The sequence below is a fragment of the Heterocephalus glaber genome, unplaced genomic scaffold (assembly GCF_053883595.1).
Source record: "Heterocephalus glaber isolate CG9 unplaced genomic scaffold, H.glaber_assembly_v1.0 deba00001755, whole genome shotgun sequence".
NCBI lineage: Eukaryota > Metazoa > Chordata > Mammalia > Rodentia > Bathyergidae > Heterocephalus > Heterocephalus glaber.
In genome coordinates this window covers 4,304,132-4,327,296 of record NW_028258453.1, presented here as the reverse complement: position 1 = coordinate 4,327,296, position 23,165 = coordinate 4,304,132, and the positions used below count along the sequence as shown (strand labels likewise).

Here is a 23,165-nt window from a genome sequence, read left to right as displayed (position 1 = left end):
CTCTTTAATTATCTTACATATATTATAATCATACATATATTAAAAGTTTTGCTACTTTCTATAAAATTATAAAAGTTTTATCCAATTAAAATATTTTTAGGTTCTGAGTTCTACAATTTAAACTGTATCATTTTGAATAAGGACTAAATTTCCACTAAAGGCTTTTCCACATTCTTTAAATTTCTAGGGTTCTCTCCAGTTTAACTCTCTGATGTTAAGTAAGGTTTGCAATTACTAAAGTCTTTCCCAAAATTTTTACATTTATAAGAATTCTATCCAGTATGTATTATCTAATGTTGAGTAAGCTTTGAGCAATAGGTAAAGGGTCTGCCACATTCTTTCATCAGCAAAGTTTCTCCCTTTCATGAATTTTCTGATGTCAAGTAAGGTGGGAACAACTGTTAAAGGCTTTGCCACATTCTTTACATTTGTAGGGCTTTTCTCCAGTATGAATTTTCTGATGTTGAGTAAGGCTTGAACAATTATTAAAGCCTTTACCACAATGTATACATTTGTAAGGGTTCTCTCCTGTGTGAATTCTCTGGTGTTGAAAAAGTTTTGACTTTTCATTAAAGGCTTTACATTCTTTACATTTGTATGGTTTCTTGCTACTATGAACTCTCTAGTGCTGAGTAAGGTGTGAAAAATATTTAAAATCTTTGCCACATTCTTTACATTTGTAGGGTTTCTCACCCATTTGCATTCTCTGATGCTGTGTTAAGATTAGGACAGTTATTAAAGCTTTGCCATATTCTTTACATTTGTATACCTTCTCTCAATTATGATTTCTCCAATGTCTATTAAGGTCAGAACAAAAGTTAAAGGCATCACCAGAGTCCTTGCACTTGTAAGGTTTTTCTCCAGTATGTGTTCTATGATGTATAGAAAGGCTTGAGAATATATTAAAGGCCCTGCCACATTCTTTGCATATGTAAGTATTCTCTCTAGTATGAATTCTCTGGTGTTGATTGAGGGTTGAGCAATGGGTAAAGGTTCTTCCACATTCTTTACATCTGTAAGGCTTCTCACCAGTATGAATTCTCTGATGTTGAGTAAGATTTGAACCATGTCTCAAGGTTTTACCACATTCTTCACAACTGTAGAGTTTCTCACCAGTGTGAATTTTCTGATGTCAAGTAAAGTGTGAACAACACTTAAAGGCTTTGCCACATTTTTCACATTTGTATGGCTTCTCTCCATTATGCCTTTATGATGTTGAGTAAGGTCTGAGCAATTATTAAAGGCATTGCCACATTCTCTACATTTTTAAGGGTTCTCTCCACTCTTATGTAGAGTGAGGTTTGAAGAACATTTGAAAGCTTTGCCACATTCCATACATTTATAGACATCTATATCTGGATTTTGATTATGCAATAATGGATGGGTAAATAATTTTCCATACTAATGAAAATTGTATAACTTGATATAGGGAAGACCTTTTTGTTGATTGCAGAAGAACCAACCTTTCATAAATGAACTTAATTGATTAAATTTAGGATTTTGTTCTTCACTTTTAAGTCTATTGTCTACTAAAACAAATGCTTGAAAATTTAATCCAATCCTACATTTAAAATTTTTCAAGTGATCAACTGAAGCATGGACTGGTCTCATCTTTAGATTTCCCAAATTGGCTTTGAGAGAAAAGGCATGTTTCAAAATCTGATGAGAATGTTTACTTACAAAAACACATGGGTCTTTTAAAGCAGCAGGCATACATTCAGATATTTTTGGAGATACTATATGTTCTTGATCTCTGATGGCAGTGAAGTTTTTGCTTTCTTTAGTTGTCACAAATTTGTCATAACCATTATAACATGCATTTTGACCTTCACACTTGCCCGCACCTTCCCATTCTTTTTTTAAGTGTAAGTTGTCATGGTCACAAATACTTTATCTTCCATTTGCTACATTTTGGATTGAGTGTTCTTCTTTATCCTGTTCTGATGAAACATCATGGGCAAAATGAGAAGACACAGCATTTTCGGCTTCTGGGGTTCCAGAGATCTCCCGGTGAATCTGCCACCGATGCAGGTCACAGGGCGATGGGGAAAGAAGCCATGAAAGATTTTATTAAACTCATCTTTTTGTCCTCAGGCTCTAGTTAAAATTGATGGGGTTATCAGATTCGGACTGACTTCATTCAGGTGGGGCAAAAGCACTCCATTTTTCTTAATGCCATTCAGTGAATATCACATCCAAAGTGGAATGTTGTGCAGGAAGGTTGACATCAAGTGCAAGATGGTGATTCCATCCTTCCCAGGAGATTTTGCATATCTTTTTGAGGTGATTGTGTTTTTCTCCCTAATGAATTAAAAAAAAGGGTCAAGATAACAGGCTTTAGGAAAACATTGTATTTCATTATAGTTAACATTTTCCTGTGATGCAAATACAGGAGCAGAAGGAGTTTAAAATCAATTTCCCCACCCTCAGCCTCTGGCAACCACTACTACACTCTGTTCCTGTGAGGACAATATTAGATTCCACATACATATGAGATCATGCAGTATTTGTCTGTCTCCTGTCTGGCTTCATTCACGCAGTTTAATGTCTTTTTGTTTGTTTGTTTGTTTAATGTCTTCTAAGGTATCCACATTGTCAAAAATGGCAGAATTATTTTTTAAGGCTGAATGGTGTTTTACTGTTAGTATATACCACCATTTCTTTATTCGTTATGACCCTGTGGACTTAGCTTTACGTATCTTGGTTATTATGAATAATGTTGCAGAGAACATTTGGCAGCAGCAATGTCTTTGAGACAGAGATTCTATTTCCTTTGAATGTGGACCCAGTAGTTATGTTCCTGGGTATCAGTTCTGTTTTTAATTTTATGAGGAACTTCCATACTTTTTTCTGTATCATGGTACTAATTTACATTTATATACAGAATATACAAGGGTTCTCTTTTTGTGCATCCCATCAATACTAGGCATCACTTATCACTTATCTTTGTCATAGTAGCCATCCTAAAAGCTATGTTGTGATATCTTACTGTGGTTCTGATTTGCATTTCTTTGATGATTAGTGACATGGAGCACCTTCTCATATACCGTTGTCCATCTGTATGCTCTCTTTGGAAAAACGTCTTGTGCATTTTTCATTGTATTTTTTGTTGTTATGGTGGTGGTGGTGGTAGTGCTGGTGGTAGTTGCTGTTGATTTTCTTAATGTCTTAAATATAAATGATCAGATAAATAGTATGCAAATATTTTCTCCTTTCTTCAGGTTGCCTTTTATTTTGTTCATTGTATCCTTTGCTGTGAAAAATTTCATTGTCAATAATAAATAGAGTGATTATTTTTCTCACATTGCGGTGATATTTCTTTTTGGTGAGATGATTTTAGTTATGCAATCCTAAAAAGATTTAAGGAAAAGATACAGAAATAATTTTTCATTGCTCCTTTGGTATAAACTCATACAAAAGGGTAATATCCAAAAGTTGGAGGAGGCATGTTTTAGCTCTAGATAAAGAAACCATGTCTTGTAACCATCACTTGGTAAGGTTGTTAAAATGGGAATTTACAACTAAGACAAGGATTGATTCCATGCCTCACAACTGCCCATCAGCTTTGAAATTCACTATTTCTTTCATATTTGTGAGGCAGAACTATCTGGCTGAGACAAAATGTTGCCAGAGTTTCTCGGAGAGAATATATCCTAAAAGAAGGAGACACTCAGAATCAAGCTTCCATTTTCAATGAAGAGGGGTGATTTAGAGAATTGCTTGCTGCTTATCAATCAGCATTGGCCAGCCTAGGGTTTTTTTAAAGCTCTGTGTTTTCTCCCCCACCCCAAATAATGTTTGGACAAAAATGAAAAGAACCATTTTTCATTTAATCCTGTATGACAGTAAGGTACATGGGATATAGACCACATTATGCAACAAGAGGGAGGTGGCCCATATCATGGTCCTCAGCTCTGTTTGGGAATCTGAGGACTCTAGATGAGACTCTGGGGCATTAACAGGAATGCATGAAGAAAGCAGCCTATTGCCCTGCAATGGAGGAAATGTGGTGAGCTGCATGGAAAAGCCCATTTGAAAAGGAACTGCCAGTAGCTACCAGTGGTTCTGAGGGGAAGTCAAGGGTATTTTGAGAAGAAGAAAAGACTGGCTAGTGACCATCAAATGAAGTGATGTGTAAATATCCCCCTTGCACTGTAGCCATACAGCAAGAGTGTTAGATTCTATTGGAAACATAATTCTCTTTTTGGGCGAACTCCATACCACTTGAGGCAAAGAGACAATATTATAAACTCCTTACAATGCTGAGCCATAACTCAGTTTGATTTTGTTTTTCCAGTTAAAAAGAGGCTTGGCTAATACTTTCAAAGGGGAAATTGAGACAATGAACAATTCTGGAGACAGAATATTGCATTTCTCAGGTTCATTTGCTATGACTGTCTACCAAAGCAATTACAGGCACACTTTTCTTTCTTTCCTAGAAGATAATAAAAACGATAATTAGCAATCTGTTCCTTCATTTCTTCATGTGTTCTTGACCTTGTCTTGCTATTTGGGACTCATCATTTTACTGATGATTTTTAGAATATGATTTGAAGTATTTGTAGAAGCTTTATTTTTTTAAATATAAATGTTTTTGCTAATGTACTCTAAGCAAGAAAAAGGATAATAAAAAACCCCTTGTTAATTCTGTTTTCTTACATTCCAGGAAGTTATATAAGCATGCAAATTGAATGAAATATCTTTAGAACATTCATGATACTTACGAGTTATAAATCATTTGTGAGCATTTAATTACTTTTATTTCACCTTTAAGATTAAGTGCAGGGCACAAACACAAGTTTTTGATGTCCGCCCAACCTGCAGGTAAATTCTCACTCCATGGTGCAGAGGCTAAGCCTCAGCTTTCCCAGCTGGGAAGTGGTGATAATCTACCAAAGGCTTCTTGTGAAGATTAAGTAGAATGAGGGATAGAAAACATCCTGCATAAAACTCTCTGATCTCAAGGACCCTGTGCTTTGAGTATAAATCAGAGGGAAAAACTGACCTTGAAAATGGTGTGTGAATAAAGGCTAACTCATCAGTCTAAGCTGTGAATGCTGGGCAAAAAAGGCAACAGCTCTTAGAGCAGGTCCTCACTGCTCTAAGAAGGAGAGGCAGGGACTGCTACTATGGGTTAAGCAGGATATCTCTGACCTCCTACCTCAAGTCCTGAAGATTCTCTCTAATGCTCAGAATTACCAGGACCCTGAAGTCTTATAAATACTCCCTTGTTTCTTCCTAGGGCACATTTTATGGCTACTGGATCTCAGAAGAGACTCAATAATGGCTGCATTAAGCCAGGAATTCAGCCAAGCCATACAAAGCATATAAAGCTAAAATTAACTTTTAAGCCTCTTTATTCATGAACATCCCTGTAAGTCTACCTGACCTATCTTTAATTCTCCTGGAATCCATCCATTCCTCTCTTTGTTAGCTTCCACATCTACATTTAATGCTTGTTTATTTTTACATTGAATTATATCAGCAGTTTCAATTGTGGCCCTTGCTCCAGTTCAGTAGTGCAGTGTTCATACCGACAGCAGATAGAGCTTTCTAATTCACATCTGATCTGCTGAAGTCATTTTGGTGGGTCTTTAGAATACTGTTCCCTTGGCAATAAGGAAGAAGCAACAGAACAAGCAGGTTATCTCTTCCAAACTATGACTCTGCTATCTTGGATAGGAATGATTGGGCCTAATCTGAACTTTTTCAGTATGTATCTCTAAGGGGCCTCATCTATAAAAGTTGTTAATGATGTTATGGATGTACCTCTGAAAAAATAGGAGAATGCCCTAAGTTGGGGAAGCAGCAATAGGAAATTTTAAGATAGTAACAAGTTCAAGGGTCTAAAAATTGCTGGTAGTTATTTGATGAAATGTAAGAATAGAGCATGATTTATCATTTTCAGTGGACAATTGAGAGGATAATGTAATTAAGACAAGAAAAAAACTCAGTCCTCTTTATTCTTGGACTACCCATCTATGGATTTAACCAAATATAGATCAAGAACTTTTTTTGAAAAAACATTTGTGTCTGTATTGATTATGTGCAGACTATTATCTTGCCATTATTCACTGAACAATGTAGTATTAGTGTAACAGGTACTTACATAAAATTAACATTGTATAAGGCATTACAAGTAATCTAGAGATGACTGAAGGTAGGTGGGAGGATCAAGTAGGTTATATACAAATAGAACATTTTGTATAAGGAACTTGCATATCTGTAGATTTTGGTATGGATGAAGATCTTGGAAGCACTCCCCGATGAATAGCAGGGGATGACTGCAGAGCATTTTGAATGTGTTAAGGTGAGAAAGTAAAGAGTTTGATCTGAATATACTCCATTGGGATATTGCTAATAATGGGGCTTGGCTGTAGGTTGTTGTCACAAACTATATGAAGCTGATGTGAGATTTCCAAGTCAGAAACCGATTTGGAAGTGATGAGGACATTGGTGAATGTGAAGTAATGGATGACAGTGGATGGCACTGATGCTTAGCAAGAGCTCACTGTCAGGCATGCATTAAAAAAAACCCTGAAAACACTTTTTTGGGGAGCAAAATTAAAGGACTTTATTGCAAGGCTAACCAGTAAGAAAGACAGGAGCAAGAGATCAAATCAGTTTCCTTGAAATCTGTTGGTAGCTTGGAAATTCATAGAAAAAGAGAAGGAAGAAGCTACAATAAGGGGCCAGTTTTTTGTTTTTGTTTTTTTTTTTTCCTGCAGGCCTAGACAGTCATCATGGTCACATGCTTTTTCTCAGGGGCAAATTAGCATGTTTTGCATGGTGAATTGTAAGTTTGTGATGTCAAATCCATCGCACTTCATTATTTACAGTGTTTATGTCCAGGTGTTCCCAGGCTGTGGCTGGGGTCATTTAAGCACTACCAATGGGGACAAAGAGGGGACTCGGGGAGGGGTCACCTCTTGAATAATCTTGCATGCATCTCCCACTCTTTCTGTGCTGCTTGGTCTTTGTCCTCCTTTAGCACACATTCTGCACAACAGCAGGAGCAAGCTCTTCAAGTGTAGGTTATCCAAACCTACTGCACTGCTCAAAATCTACTGGCAGCTCCTGCTTTAAGACAGATAAAAGCCAGTGTCTTTTCAGGGTACCACAGGCATCTTTTGTGACTTGCCAGCTCCTCCCCTATGTCCTTTATGACCCCTTTTACAATCACCCCGTCACTCTATCCCAAAGCATTATTTACCTAATTCTTAGTTCAACATGCCAGGAATTCTCTTGCCCTAGTTTTTGCAGTGGCTATTTCCTCAGTTTAGAATATTATTTTCCCAGAAAGCCACATGGGTTGCTCTATTTCTCCTTTCATGTCTGTGCTTAAATGTTGACCAACTTCAGGGGTTTCTTGACTGCATTATAATAACTGTCAATTCCCCAGCCACCAAAATGAGACTCCCCATTCCTGTAGCCCTTACTCCTGCTTTATTTTTTACTTTTATTTTTTTACTCCTGCTTTTATTTTTTACTCCGTAGCTGACACTGTCATCTTTTGGCTTGCATATTTATGGTTCATTTGTGTACTGTCTGTCTCTGCTTTTCAGAGTTTGAACTAGATGAGGGCAAGGATTGTGTCTCTTTTGCTCAGTGTGCGTTCATAACACCCCAGATAGTTCCCTGCCCATAAGAATCACTCAATGAGTGCTTGCTTAAGGACTGGAGCAAGAGAAGAATGAATGAAACCTAGTGAGAAAGGAAGAAGGGAGGTTGGCCATTTGAACGATACAGGAGAAATAAGTATATGTCAAAAAAATCTTAGCAGTTAAAATAACTTGGATGGCTTTCCTCAATGTTATTTGAATTTATTTTCCATTGTATGGGTAATCTAAAAGTCCCAAGAGTAAGTTGACCAGGTTCTGGAGTCCAGCTCCTCAGGTACCGGCACATGCGCCCTGTGGCTGCCAGCCTGCAGGAACTTGTTCAGGTTAGCAGTGTCCTTCACTTGCTCTGATAACTTCAGATTCATGAAAAAATCAATTTAGCAGCACAACTTTCTAGCTTGTTTTGGTATTTCTGTTGTCCCTCAGCTAAACTGTAAAAGGCTTTATTGCATGGAGTAAAGTATTTTCCTTCTCTTTATACTTTTCAGTGCTGGGCACATAAATTAAGACAGGATGGCCAAAACTCCATTGATTTTTATACTAAATGTTGTTTCTGATATTTCAATGAAAATTACGAGAAAAAGCAATTATATTTCTGTGTATTTGGAGGAATACTAGCCTTAATGTGGAAAATCTGAATTTGAAACTTCAATCAGTTACTTTTTAAAGTATATAACATTGAGAGTCACAAAAAAATTTTTGCACCTCAGTTTTCTCAGTTATAAAATAGAATAATAATAATGATACCAGCCTTGCCTTATTTCACATAACTACTATGGAATTTATTGAGGTAATTTGGTAATTACTTTGTAAAATTTAAAACTTGATGAATTTCATGCATTATGTAACCATCTGTAAAGAAATTTCTTTCTTCTGAGATTTCTTTGTAGATCCTGTAAATGAGACAATTCCAGGTCTCAGTCTGTGAAATATACATATTTTAAACAGTCAACTTATTTAAAATGTAATTCTGTTCCAGGATTAGCATTCCTTTGTCTCCCAATTTGATTTGTCTGATATGTTGTGAAGACAATGTGACGAAATGATTATAAGTTGTATCAGGAATTATTAAAAGAAGATTTTTGTGACAGTGAAGATATACTTAATTTTGTAACTTACCCATTTCTACTAGAAAGAGGCCCAGAAATGAATCAGCTTGTGTCAACATTCAGTACCTCCTGATTGATTTTGATTTCAGAGGCATGACCAAATGTATAATGAAAGAGCAAGACATACTGATCCACATGGGCTAAATGACTAGATTGGAGCTCTCGAAAGTGTGGGCAGTAGAACCTTCAAAAAGGGGATTTTGGTCATTTAAGGAGGTATGCTTTTGGGGGAGATGCAAAGCCAATAGTTCTTAAGATCTGTGAGTTTTTAGTAAAGAAACCTACAGCTGGGAACTAAATCACTAGCCATTATTTTTTATTCATATTTTCTTTCAAATTCCTCTCTATTAACCACCTCTCTCTCCCTGAACATTATACAAAATATCTAATATATGTTCAAAGTACATTCCATTTCTTCCTAAAACAAACCAGATTTTGTTTACATACCATGACCAAGCAGTAATTGTTGAACACTGCTGATCTCCCAGTGTGTGGCATCTTGGCAGGTCACCACACTTCTGAGCTTGGGCTCATTGCATTATTACACCCCAATTCCAGAGCAGTAGCTCCACAATTTCCAAGCTCACATTCGTCAAGTGGATGGTTTATATACCAATGCCACCCTTAGTTGAGAAATGTAACTCCAAGAAGAGAATCGTATTCATAGCAATTGGCCTGCACAATTTTACTTCTCCAGAAAACCTGGATGAGAGGCCAGAAGCTAATCAGGCAGCTCCTTGGGGAACCTAAATCCAGAACCAAGAGAGCAGCCAGTTCCTTGGAGCTCTGACATCTGATACATCCACTTGCACTGTTTGGAGATGAGGCTACTTGGTTATAGTTTTCATATGGATGTCAATTTCCTTATGCCATGGACTGGCTTAGAGATTGAGCACTTAGTCAATCAGCATATATTTATTAAGTGCTATGCACTGGGCTAAATGTGGGCTCTTTGTGGACAAAACTCTATGACAGTAGACCTCGGAGGACTCTCTGTCTATTCAGAAAGATGATTTCTAGACAAATAATTTTAAAATGTTGAGTGCAGAACATTATGAGATACTATAAGATTGGACAATAAGGACGCCTAACCTGATGTTCAAATTCAGGAAAAATTATATGAAACACAATTTTTAAAACTTGAGATTTGACTTTCCAGGGTTTGGGCAACCTTAGTCTGAGTGCCCTTTCTTCAGACACAGTAATAGTGAGGATAAGACCAGTGCTTTTATTTGCATGCAGTCAAGCTTTGGTATGTTGTCCTATACTACATTTCTTTTGAGCCAATGTAGTGGGACATACCATAGTAAAATCAGACAGAAGGGCAATAGCTGTGGTTAACATGATCTATGAACATCATCTGTTAAATAGGGAAAAAGTCACCTCTTTCCCCAACTTGCTATAAATATGGACTAAAATACTCTCTGTTGGGTACAGAAACAAAGTGGGCACTTACTAGCATCAGTTCTGATTTTCTGAGGTCTTTATTGTGACACTATCATTAACTCTTATGTGGGGATTTGCTTCCGGTTTCGATTCACTTTGCAGACAAGGCTCATGCCCATCCTTTGGGAACCTCCATAAAAGGCACCCAGATGTCTCTGAAGGAGGCTTTCATTAGGCTGTACTTTGTGTTCCCCATCTATGTTTTCATATTAGGAAGATCTGCCTCAGTCTTCTGACAGGGCATTAGGATGCATTGGGATGTATCACACTGTTATCCTGTATCTGTAAATGGCACTTTTCCCCAGCATGGCATTTTTCCCTGGATATATGGCTAATCTTATGGTGTGGTGTGATCGAATGTGTGCTATTAAATGAGGCTCACAGTACACTGGATGACAATGCATGATAATTCAATTCTGAACCCGATTCTTAATATAATGGTTAAAAAAATGGTTAAAAAAAGAGCAACCCTGAGGGCAAATTGATAATTGTGGCAAGCTCAGTGCTAACCACCAAAGTACAGAGTAGGTTAATTTATATTTCTCCACAGGTGTTTGTCTGATAGACTGATAATGTTAAGCAGAATAACAAAATCTGCATTTAAATGAATGCACTATAACATGAAAAAACAGAGCCAGAATACAAAGTAAGCACCATCATGGTAGGGATGATAACAAAATACAGTATCTTTAGAGTCCTCTGGGGAAACCCTTGTGTATGATTTATGATCTGCCTGGGGAGTGGCTCTTATAGTCTGTCCTTCCTGGAGGGACTGGTTAATGAGCAAAGGACATTTTTATCCCTCTATACATCACACTTCTTTTTTTTTTCATGATGACATAGACACACATTCCCAGTAGATTAATGCTTCTAATAAATTAGGAAGAATGCTAAGTATGAAAGAGCAGCAAAGTGGAAAATTCACTAAAGCACAGGATCTGTGGGCCAAGAGGTAAATTGCTTTTATTAGTTATTTTTTTCTTTAAGAACATAGTGAAAGTAATAACTCACGATTTTTATTTGAAATATTGCACAGATAATTTTGAAATCTAAAGTGGACCCAATTATTTAAGTCCTGATATCTTCCCTGAGACTCAAATAGAAAGAAGGATGAAATGGAACTTATTTAACTGGTACCAAACTGAAAGCAAGTAATCAGAAGGAACACCAGCCACACTTGGGGGCAGAGTACTTGTAGGTGCCCATGGACCAGGTGTTAACTCTAGTTTTACCGTAGGAGAACTATCTGAGGATCCGAAATAAAAGCCAGGCCCCAAAGTGGTGTCCCTTGACAAGCAGAGAGCCTGTGCCTACTTACCAGTTTCTTTGGGGAGTATTTCAATATTTTAACAGCTCATATCAGTGTACATTGTATAACACAAAATATCACCTGAGTAGAAAAACCACTGATTTCTATTTTCTCATCAAATTGGGCAATAGTCAAATCTCAAGCTAATGGGGAACTAGTTAGGGGCTTGCCACTCATTAGCTGTTGACTTTGCAAGTTAATTGCTGTTGTACCTTTTTTCCTTAGCAATGGTATAGGGATACTACCCTTTGTTTGGTACAGCTCGTGGGGAAATACAGTTAGATGATTCCTCAGGACTGCATTGCAAAATCACAATGTGGTTGCAGTCTAACTGCAGAGAGCATCTTCTGACATTTTGCTCCTCTTGCTCCTCTTCCTACCTCATCTTGGAGCATCCCGAAGAGCATCCTGTGGCCAACCTGGCAGAAAACCCAAACTAGACAAATCCATATTATCTTCTTGCATTTCTATTCTTAAGAATATTCAAGGATTTTTTTTTTTTTTTTTTTTTTTTTTTTTTTTTTGGTACCTGGGGTCAAACCTGGGTCCTTGCGCTTGGGATGCAGGTGCCAGAATCACTGAGGTAAATCCCCAGGCCTCCTCAAGGATATTTTTTAATTCTTTTATTGGTACATTTTAGGTATACAATACATTGACATTTATCATTGGGAGCTTGTACCTGTACATGATGTATCTTGCTTATTTTTTCCCCATTACCTGTGCGCCCTTCACCCCCTCCACCCTTCCCTATTTACATAGATTTCATTTCTATTGTTTTCTTTTCTCATAATTTTTCCTTTCCCTTCTTTCATGAAGAGTGTCACTAAGGAATATTGCAACCTGTCCCCCCAGTACTGGTTGCCTATCTTTTCAGGAAGGAGGCTTTGTGACTATTGTTGATTCTTTCAAAGCAATCTTGCCTCATAAGTTCCTTTTTTGCTTAAATTTGCCAGAGCAGGTTTTGTTACCTGCAATCATAGAACCTTAACTGGCATTACAATTGGTTGCTGTTTTGTGGTTAAGTGACCCTTATATTTTGGAGAAATATAAACATTCTTTATGTCTTTTCTCTATTTGGTTGAAATGTCTTTCCTCTCTTCCCCTTTGTTCTTCCCTCCCTTCCTTCCTCCTGTCTTTCTCTTTCCACCCATGATACACAGAATAAATCAGCTATGTAACAGACTCCCAGTTTCATGGGATTTACATATTTGGGGACAAATTTTACCTAGTAATCTAACCATTTTGTACATATTATTCTAAAACCAGGAAATATATCCAGAATAAACAAGCTACTTACATACGTGAACTTACAGGTAAAGTTGAAATTCTATGAATTGGTTTACCTGTCTGGATAATGTCTGCTCCCACCACAGTCATTGTTCTGATTCCAGCTGTGATCATGTCTCAGCGTTTCACCTGCATCTCAAGTGGTGCTGTGTCAACCAATTTTATTGCCTTTGTGTGATTATCAGTAAGGTTACACACAGCAGTGCAGGTAGGATATGCCATAAGGACTGCTGTTCATGTCAAAATGTAATCTCGAGGTAGAAATTGTGTTCAGAGCAATGCTGTCCCAAGCTTATTAAGGAAAAAAAGAGAATAAAGGGAAACAATATATTGTCATAAAGTCTTGGTTAATGATATCAAGCCAGGCTGGGCACTAATAGTAGAGGGGAATGGGGATTAAGGTAGGCCCACCCTTCCTAGATGTGTAGAGCTAATTTACTGGTGGAGATATCACCTTTCCTGCTATAGGGTTAACAGTACAAAGTGCCAGGACCAAGAAAGCTGGCAAGATCTGGGGTGATTTGAAGCAGTACTATAAAGGGAGAGACAGGAAGTGGGAAGAGGAGGCTTAGGATATGCTTGGCCCTTCATGAGAGCTTGTTGAAGTCAAAACTTTGTTCTGGGAGGAAGAAAAGATCCTCTCATGAAGGAAAATCAGATCCCTCCTAAAATAGACTGGGTCTAGACACTGTCTTCAGGCCAATGAGGAGTAACTGTGGGATGCCCTCACCTAACCTGCTAGAACAGTCTTGCAGTGGAGACACCTTGAGTTGGTTTTGGAGAAAGCATCTCACCCAGCTGAAGCAAACTCTTCACCTGGGCAGTACTGAGCATGCAGGTGGCCATGGGGCCAGGCTGGAACAAGCAATAACATTAGGTGTAACGTTTAGAACTAGGATTCTGTTCCTTTTGTGTTCTAGAAACATGCATAAAATAATCCCTGATGAAGGAGTGTATGTGTATGTGTGTGTTGTTTTCTCGGATGACCACTAACAGAAAAAGTAGAACAGAAGATCTGATAAGGGCAACTCAGATTATGATAAAGGATGATCCCAGAGAAAACATTGTCGATCTATAGTACTGTGCCTATCCAAGAGCATTTCTCTAATGGAATATTTTCCCCAAAATATTGTTTTCCCAATCAATTAAACAGAAGAATTTTAATTAAATGTTTGAAAGTTTAAATTGGGTTCTTATATGATTTCATGTACATTTAGTAGTTTGAGTGTTTTCCCAGAAGAAATCAATATTTCCCTGAAACCTATGGGAATGTGGTATTCGTTCAAATAGAGTCGATTAAAATGTTAATATGATACAAACTGCATACCCAGCATGGAATGCATTGTTTTATCATGAAGGACTGAAAGATCAGAATCTCAAGTTGGCCATTGATTTTGGAGAGTTCAAGTACATCAGATACTATACATTTATGAGACCTACTCAATCAAATTAACTTTAACCTGTTGATCACTAAACTCTCAAGAACCTCAATTTGAGACTGAAATTGGAAAAGAAATATAGTGAAGGAAATTATATACCACCATCCTAAAAACAGTTTTAGTTAAATAAAAACTTTGATAACAGATATCAGCAATAAAAAGTAGGCAAGATGACTCTAAAAAGCCAATCAGTGTCCAAAATCATGCCATATTCTCATGATGCTTATTTCTTACACCTTCATCAGATGATCACCTCCCAGAGGACAGCTGATTAGACAAATCACTATCTCCATTATACATCTAGTAGGTGCTGTGTGGTATTGGTTAGATAAATTCCAATTTCTACAAGGCTGATGTTGTGAACTCACTGGCACAGGGACTTACAACGAGGAAGGCCCTGCTGGGAAAACAGACATACTGTGCTCAGACCCTAAACTGAAAGACTGTTTCACACTGCTCCTGCCTTTGGTGCTTTCAGTCCAGGTCTTGGTAGATGACATTTTCAGAGAAGCTTGCCTATAGGATTATTTATCTAAAGGTGGATAGATCTGATAGAACCAGTGAGAGGTGGGATTGTCTTAGGGTAGAAGGAGCAAGAGGAACAAAGGGTGATAGGTGTTTCCTGTTGAGAGTGGGAATCATAAGAGAATGATTCAAGGTGAACTAGACTAAGTCTGTCATGTTCTCTTTATTCTTGTTACTCACAGCTCTCCCTGCCTCTTTCTGCCCCCTGCTATTTTCTAAATACAAACAGAAGCCAGAGGTAAAGGAATCCTAGATAGTTACATCCCATTTAAGCCAGCTTTCTGGGTTCATAAAGGCACAAAATAGAACAGATAATAAATACAAAGATGTGATAAAAAAATACGGAGAGTGCATAATTTTTTTTTTAATTTGCAATAAAAGACATTGGCATTAATGTCATTTAAAATACTCCCCATTTCATTGAACACATCCATCCTATTATTCTTACCACTTTCTGCAGCAGTTCTGGAAGTCCTTTCATGAGTGTCTTTAGTTGCACTGTTGTGGCTGCCTCAATGTCCTGAATGGATTCAATCCACTTACCTTGCCTGGTCATTTTGACTTTGGAGAAGAGTCAGAAGTTGCACAGTGCCTGATCCAGTGAATAAGGTGGATAAGAATACTGTGAGGCTGTTTTTATGAACTTGTCTTTCTGTTGGATGGTGGATGACCCTCAACAACAGCATCCACCATGGTTTTTGTATCACACCTTATAAAGACAGTTATGAAAGAGGACTTCCAGAGTTGCTTCAGAAAGTAGCAAGAACAATGGCAGAAGTGTGTTTAAAGTGAGGAGGAGGATTAATAACAATGTTATCAACAGTGTCTTTAACTTTTTAAAAATTTAAATGCACTCCATAGTTTTTGATCAGACCTTGTATGAGTAAAACGAAGAGATAGAAAAACCTACCACAGAGGCCCTCAGTTTATCCAGTATATGTCAGTAGGACATAACTCCAGAGAGCCTTTACCTTTCCACTGCACAAGGCAGTTTCCTCCTTTGTCTCTGCAACACTACATGTCCTGAGAAGGTAGGTGCTGCTGTAGAGCTAGGTTTGAGGCTGTGTGAAGAAAGGAACCTTGACTAGCTTGCCTAGCCTGGAGTGCCCACCACTTAGATCAGGACTGGACACACACCCACACACAAAATCACTATTGATCACATGAGTGAATGGATGGAAGCAGGGGTTAATCTCCTTTTGAACTGATTCCACAAATGTTTTCATTCCAAAACCATCTATCCATCTGTCTGTTGCAGAATCACAAGTCTATCACCAAATTAAAACACTAGGTATTTCCTTAGGTGCAGAACAAGATTGATCCAAAATTTTGAACCCAATGGAAAGTATTTTCTGAATTCCAGATCATTTGGAAACAGATATTAGTTTAACCTGTCTTGGCAGAAAGAAAACAAACCAAACAAGAACAAACCCTAGAGAGTAAAACTCTAAGGCTCTGTATGTTAAATTCATATTCTGTTCTCTGGAGTGGCTCATATGTATCTAACCTTGTCATCTAACACCAGTGACCTATTTTGTTACTCCTTTCTGCATGTTATCTGAATCATGGATTTTGGAAAGTGTTCCTGTTCCCTGGAGTACAGTTGAAACCAATCATTTACTTTTCGTGTTCTCAAGTACAATCAAAGGCCACCTGTGAGCATACTCTTTCCTTGTCACTCCTCATCCTTGCTAGTCATTTTTCTGGGAAATACAAGTCCACCTAAAGAAGACGCAGGAATGGTTCAAGAAATCCTAGCCAGATGTGGTAGGGAGCAGTGGAGCCCAAGTGGCACAGAGCTGGATGCTTTATGTCCATTCAAAAGTCCAAGAAATAATACAGTTAATAAGAAGCAGGAAGGAGTCAGGAGATTTTGTTAATAAACACATGTCTATTGGGGAAAAAAACCCCAACAAATCCTTCTTGAGGCCTCAGATGTTCTTGTTCTGTCTTGAAGCAAATCAAAAAAGTGAAGAGAAAAGTGTGATGAATGGAGCCTGTTAAGAATCTATCAGACACCTAGTTTTATCTAATTAAAACCCCAGTTCAGAAGAAAAAAAATTAAGATTTCTCTCAACTTTTCACCATGATTTACTCTTTGAGGTTTTATCAGCCACAATCACATTCTAGGTGGAAGAAACTTCAGAAACTGTATTGTTGTTCTTATTTATTCTTCCATTTTTAACATCAGAAAAAAAGCATACCTCTTAGATTAGTGTGCCTATATTCTTCAATGAATATCTGAAATAATTTTCTTGTAAATTTTCTCCTAAACAAAAATTACAGTAATTAGGTAGGTGGTGGGATGTGCACTCCAGAATGAGATTTACTGTTCTTTCTTTTTAATAAATAAGCTTGTTATAAAAGCTACAAAATATTCAAATACAATATCCATGGCAGATATGTATAGTTTATAGGAAAATAACAAAACTGTAACATATCTAAACCTTTCTTTAAAATAACATTCCCAGTGAGCTGTAGCTTTCAAAAACCCTTGTGATATTTCCAGCCCAAAATTTGGAGATGTTTCCTTGTTTACCTCTTTAGTGTCATCATATATGTGTACACAGCACAATTAATTTCATAGTTTTTCCAGATTTTGATTTAAATAAATGTGTATTTTTGTGTCCTTGTCTTTTTAGTTCAACATTATTTAGTTTGAAATTCATTCATATTGATACCAACAGATGCATTTCTTCATTATCACTATTTCATACTGTTCTATTGTGTGGTGTATTTGTCCCTTTCTTATAACTGAGACTCAACTTACATGGGGAGAGGTTTAATTTGCTTGCCATTTCAGTCCAGGATCAGCTGGCTCCTGGACAGAGAAACCATATATCATAGTGGAAGGATGGCAGAACAAAGCTCTTTAGTTTCCCGCAGAGCAGGGAAAGAGTGACAGAAGGGAAGATTTTTTAGAATCTTAATGTACTTTCATTACATATTTCTCTGACTACAGTTGTATCAAAGTGAACAAAACAAAAAATAAACACTATAACTAAATGCAACCACACACACACACACACACACACACAATGACCCCATGCAATTTTGTATAAATTATCACTTTTGAATCAGCAAGAGATTAACTGTTTTCACTTTAGTAGCCCCTTTTTATCTGTGGGAAACATGTTCTGAGATATTCCATCTCACAATTTGTGAAATTGTGGGTAATATCAATCTCTGTATATATTGTTGTTTCTTATACATGTATAATACCTATTAAATAGCTTAATTTATAAATTAAGCCAAAGTAAGAGATGAACAATAACTGATAATAAAACAAGGCAATCATAAGAATATGCTATAATTACAGGTATTTATAAGTTGTGAATTATTTTGGAAATTTTTATGTAATATTTTTGGATTGTGTTAGACTGCAGGTAACTGATACTATCAATTCAAAAGACTATTTTAGGCTCTATCACCAGATGTAAGGAGGTTACTATATTGTAAAAATGGGCTGTTTATAAAGATCAGCCTAAGTGTTCAAATGCAGGCATTGGAGGGCACAGTGAGGAACAGAGTTCTTCTGCATGATGGCTGACTCTCCATTTCCACATGTTTTGCTTTAGTGACTAAACACAATGAAGAGAGGATGGGAATTAAGGAAACTTCCAAGCATAAGCAGGTTCTAGATCTGCTCACATCTTCTGTTGGGTGTGAAGTGACAAGTTGAGCCTTATTTTGTGTAAAAGTGATCTGATCTTTCTCTTGATTCTCCTCCCACCACATTGCTGAATCACATACAACATCAACATCAGAAACTAAACAATCCTTCAACTCACCATAATCTTTAAAGTCACATTTTCTGTGTTATTTTGAAGTGATGCATATTGAAAATGATGCAAGAAAAATCCAGGGCTTATTTCTTGTGTAGGTTTATTGCTTCTTCCTTTGGAGCCAAGTGTGCCTCTTCTCCAGAATGAGAATGGATTTTCCCACTTAGTGTGACTTTTCTTCTCTTCTCTCCGCCCTGAAGCTTTTGGCTCCTAAAGCACACAGGTTCAAGGCTGGTGGCGAGCAGACACAGGGTGACCCACCAGTCAATAAAGTATTGAAATGTCTGGTCAGCAACCACTGCCTGGAAACATATGTAGTCAATCAAAGCCAGAGGCTTCCAGGACTCTTGGACTGCTATGGCTTGCACTACAGTTTGAATAGCAGGTGCCAGTTATTTTAAGTACGGTGTGTGTGTGTGTGTGTTTTGAGTTGGTAAAGCCAAAGTAAAGATAGGATGCAGAGGAATACAGAAGGTAAAGAGTTTTGTCCCCTTGTTGCCTCCTCACAAAATCCAGAGCAGAACATCTTTAATTTTCTTTTACTTCCATTCTCATCTATGGAGGATTTGCCACAGTAGACTTAAGCCAGAGCAGGCAGACCTCTGGATTTCCCATCTTTATTTCTTCCTGATATGAGCTTCAGGAACATATATTTAAGGACAAGTGAAGTAAAGGGGGATAGAGAGGAGGGTGTAGGAAAGGAACCAAATCTACCAATAGGGAGGTATTTTAGAAATACACACAATCTATTATTCACACACATGAAGAATGCACGGTGAGCTTATTGGTATTTTCAACTGAAGGAAAATGTAAAACTTCAATATAGATTACAAAACAAAGGTGATAAAATAAAATACCCCATAACAACAGTTTGTTTAGTATTCATAGTCCTTGATGAAAAAAAACTTAATCAACAATTTCACCTTTTCTTTATCAATCAAACTTAATTACATTTGAATGAAAATTATTCTTTTGTTAGATCAGAAATAACATACATTTTCCAAATCTCATTTTCTATTTTTAAGATTTTTTGAGCAATCATCGAATAAAAGTTATTTTCAAGTGCTTTTGAAAGGTGACCAAGAGGTCAATGTTATCTCAAAGGAAATATGTAAGAAACACAACTCCTTTAATGCTAAAAAATTAGCTGTCCATTACAGAAACCTAGTTTTACAGAGAGCCAAAAATATAAGTGAGAATATAAAATTTTTGTAAAGCATATAGTAAGCAACACTTTTCTTAGTCTCTTTATTTTTTAATGAATTTTAAAATTCTTTGAAAATCTTATAATATCCGCATGGTACAAATGAATTTCAGAATAATTGATTTGGCTGAAAAGCCGGGTTTCATCCCAGGATCCTCACACACTTTCTCTCTGCCAGATTCTTCTAGCAGAACATTGGAGTGATTTTGTCCAGTTATTCTTCCTATGTTTCCGTGGAAATTTCTTCCACTTATAGATACCATCTGGCCTAATGAGATTCTAACAGCTTCTACACACATTCTGTCTTTCTTTGCATTGGAATATTTTTGTTGGAGTCATTACTGAGAATGAAATGTAGAATAAGGAGACAAAGTATGTGTGTTAAATAAGCTTGGCAGTTTTCTCTATTATTTAAGGAAAGTAATTATGACTATTCATTAGATTTTCTGAATGCAAGTATTCACTTTGAACACCTTCCAGAGTATGCTTCCTTACTTAAATATCCACTGATCCCAGATGAAAACTGCCATGCTAGTCAAAGCTGGATGTAGTCTAGGAATTTATAATCTTGAGGTAGTACAAATATGTCTCCATGATGTTGGAAAGAAATCTTCTGAAGCACGACTTGAACATATGTTCTCAAACATCACTAATCTTCACTCCTTTTCAGTGTGTATAGGTGTGTGTATAGGAATGGGAAGAGGGTTCGTAGAAACAAATACAGAGTTGGGGCTAAGCCCTGAAGAACCCTTCGTAAGTTGAAATATCACAAGTTAAAAGTGCATTTAATACACTTAGCCTGCTGAGTGTTACTGCTTGGTGCACAGCATGCTGCAATGTGACCTCATTTCCCCTGTGATCCTGTGTCTGAATGGGACCTGTGGTTTGCAGCCACTGCCCAACATCAAGAAAGAGACTATCAGTCCAGAAATGGCTGGCCTGAGAAAAGGTTAAGATTCAAGTTTGCAAGTAGTTTCCACTCATTGTGTGTTCCTTTTGCACCATAATAAAATTGAAAATTTGTAAGTTTAGCAAACCATTGTAAGGTGAGGGCCCTCTGTGCAGTCCTATGCTGTCATGTGGCATGTAGAAAACAATATTTAAGGCAGATATTCTAGAACTCATGTTGGAAAACTTAGATCATAATCAATAATCTGTGTCTGTATAAGATTTTATATAAACTTCATACATGGCAATGAAAAGAAAAAATAACAGCAGAAATTTATGTCTTGATAACTTTTGTCTAATGACCCACTGTCCCATGGGACAGATTTGTACATATAAATAGGCACAATTTGGACAGTGGTCTTTCTCTGGGGTGAGAAAGACCTGGATTCACATCCCAACTCTTCAGTTTACTGTGACTTAGAAGATGTCTTAAATTCCAACAGCCTGTAAAAAGAAGGTATGGAAAATGAGATCATATGCCTAAAAATGTACCTATGGCATAGGAAACAATAAATATCACCCAATATATTTTTAAGAATATCTGTTGATTATGTGATCATGTTCTTTTACATATCACTAGTTCCCTTGTGAGAATGAAAATGACCAACAGAGTAATGTAAATGCTAACATCCTTCGGTTAATCAGCCCCTTGACTATGTGTCTTCCATACGTCAGGGTTTGATGTTGAGGGCAAGTCAGTGACCAGAGGAGGCAAAGCGCTTGCCCCTTGTGGAACATTCAATCTGATTAATGACAAGAAAATCACAAACTGGAACACAGCATTTTCATTATGAAAAAATGTTACCCCTCAAGCACATATTATTCATTTGTGGATGTTTGGGATGATAAATATTAAAATTTACCTTTTCCTTTTAAAAAAGGTTTTGGACTTACTCATGGAAGTCAGATTTTTCTGATTAGGCTTGTGTTTGTCTTATGAAGAAGTTTGCACAGCTCAAACTAACACTAGTTGAGGTTTTATTTTGAAGGGCGGTGGGTGACACGGCCTTTAATGTCTACAGAGAGAGGTGGAAGGAAGGTGAGTATGAACGGCCAATTGCCCATTTGCTGGATTGATCCTTGATTTTATCTGCCAACTTACATTCAAAGAGTCCCATTGTGGGGTATAACAGATGACACCTGATACTAAAACTCCACATATAAGCCTGAACAGTTCAGGAATTAATGCCTCCTATAACACCAAGAGATTTGATAATGAAGCCTGCTCAATAGAGGTCAAGGAGAAATGATATTATGTGTGCTCCCCTATGAATCACTGTAATCCTATTTCTTTTTCCCAGATGTTCGCTCCTGGCATGGGCAGCCACAATGTGATTTTACAAACTTTCATAGGAAGCCTGCTAAACAATTCTGTATGAACTTGAGGCCCTGTACAAACTACTTATGGGTACAGTGGTACAGTGAGTATAGTTTATACATCAGGTTCCTCTGCCCTAGGGATTTGATAAAATAGCCTCATATTCCTCTTCCCATACGCCTTGGTTGGCAAATACCCACCCCGGTGTTCTGTGACTCTTACGAGGATTTATAGTTTTAGGGTCACTTTTGGTTACAGAATTCCATTTCCTTGAAATTTGAATTGAGTAGCCATCCTCCAAGTGCTTTCTTTGTTCCTCATTCCCTTGACTGAAACGTGAAACTGTCACCTCCTCAAATTCCACATCTTCCATTCAGTCTTTCTTTTTTTAGTACACTTTAGAAAACATTTTTTTATTGGTACATTTTAGGTATGCAATATGATGACATTCGTCACTGGAAATTTGTACCTTTACATGATGTATCTTGGTTCCTATTTTTCCCCATTCCCCTGCCCTCCCTTCAACCCCTTCACCCCTCCCTATTTACATAGACATTGTTTCCACTTTTTCCTTTTCACATATAAATTCCATTCACTTTTTTTCTTTTTCCAACCCCTACCACTTCCCCTTCCCCTTTGCCCCTTTTCTTCCTATTTCACATTATCTATTATACCTTTTAGTCCTTATTTACACTTTCAGTTTCTGACACCAGAGAAACTATTCGGTATTTACACGTATGTGTCCTATTTATTTCACTTTAGAGTAGGCCTCATTGTGCATCCACTTCGCTAAAAATGTCTCTAATTTCTCATTCTTCATGTCTGAGTAGTAAAACCATTTGACTGCAGTAAGTTGTCCGGAAAGTTTAGCAATCTGGAGATTATAAGATAGAGGTGACAATGAAAACACCAGCACACTTATTCATTACCTTCCTGTTGTGTAAATTCCCTTGACCTTTCCTCCACTAGGAATGTTCCATAGGCAGCTTCTTTGGTCTATGTCCTCAGTACCCATCTTGGGATAGTTCCTCTCGGCCCTCTTTTCTTTATTCTAACCTATCCACATGCTCCAAAGAACAAAAGAGTATTTGCATAACATAATCTCCCTGCTCAGAAGAAATGTTTTATTTTAAACAATTTTGTTATTGTTGTTGTTTTTTTGGTATCGGGGAT

The 23,165-nt window shown here is 37.3% G+C and overlaps 1 protein-coding gene and 1 pseudogene across 9 annotated transcripts in view; one reads left to right on the top strand and one right to left on the bottom strand.

Annotated features, from left to right (window-relative positions):
* Positions 1 to 23,165, top strand: part of Nrg3 (neuregulin 3) — a 1,056,615-nt gene that overhangs the window by 550,869 nt on the left and 482,581 nt on the right. The window lies entirely within an intron of this gene.
* LOC147821257 (uncharacterized) lies at positions 757 to 3,091 on the bottom strand (annotated as a pseudogene).